Raw genomic sequence first — 1171 nt, forward strand, 5'->3', positions numbered from 1 at the left:
ATAACATTTGGCTTTACAGTCTACACCTCAGGCAACAAATTAGTCTTATTTCTACAACTGGATTTGAAGCAACTTAAGGGAACGGGTTATGCTTATACTGTTGTGTTACTTGTAGTTCATAGCTCAATGCTGAGGTTCAGTCATGTTTTCCGTTGATGGATTAAACCAGCAATTCTCAAACTTTTTGCTGTCATAACCCCTTTATACTCTTCAAAATATTTCATGCTTGAAGATTGACCATTATTATGAAAGACACAGTAAATATCCGGACCATGACCGACAGACTACTTCAGCAGAAACGAATGGTCACTGACATTGTTCACCCTGGGAAGGGAGCAGTACCTAAGACAGAAATTCGGGAAAAACTAGCCAAAATTTGTAAGACCATACTAGACGTCATCTTTGTATTTGGATTCAGAACTCATTTTGGTGGTGGCAAGACACAATTTATAATTCATAAACGATGCTTTGGTATGACTTCTGATTCCTTGGATTATGCAAGGCAAAACGAACCCAAACATAGTCTTGCAAGGCATGGCCTGTATGAGGAGAAGACCTCAAGAAAAAAGGGAGCAGAAGAGCAGAAGAGCAGAAACGAAGACAGTCAAGAACTGCAAAGGCCAATGCTGGTGCTGGCAAAACAAAGGAGGAAGGATTCTTCAGTGACTTTGTGATGACTGTGCAGATTTTTCATGATAGGATTAGTAAACTAAGAACTTTATGTGAAAAAAAATGAGAATGCAGGGATATTTTGTTTATGGGGTTATGTCTATCCAACATTTACCATATTAAAAATTTAAACTGAGAAAATTCTACAATATCAGTGCAAAACAAAACAACGCAAGTATACTTTTTGTTGTGTTCCTGAATAGATGCAAGGTAAACTGGAATTTCAAAATAACAATTCATTGGACAATATCAAGGTTACAGAGATTATACCAGGTATAACTGAAGATAACTAGAGCACAGAAGGACTTGAACAACGGAGTCAATCTCAAAAATGCATGTTTATATCCCTAAATCTACCTTAGTAAATTCTAGAAAACACAAGATTGCAGAAGCATACAATTCATAAGCTGTCAGAGCAATAACATTACCCCACATTATGTAGTCTCTGGAAACTCGATTGTACACTCATGAGAGAATCAGAGTGAAGTAGGCAAATAACATT

General features: G+C 36.9%; 1 pseudogene; it reads left to right on the forward strand.

Moving 5' to 3' along the window:
- The first annotated feature begins 272 nt into the window (after window positions 1-272).
- On the forward strand, window positions 273-674 carry LOC107525130 (small ribosomal subunit protein eS24 pseudogene; annotated as a pseudogene).
- Window positions 675-1171: the final 497 nt, after the last annotated feature.

Source organism: Miniopterus natalensis, chromosome 9 (genome assembly GCF_054644295.1).
Source record: "Miniopterus natalensis isolate mMinNat1 chromosome 9, mMinNat1.hap1, whole genome shotgun sequence".
Lineage (NCBI taxonomy): Eukaryota > Metazoa > Chordata > Mammalia > Chiroptera > Miniopteridae > Miniopterus > Miniopterus natalensis.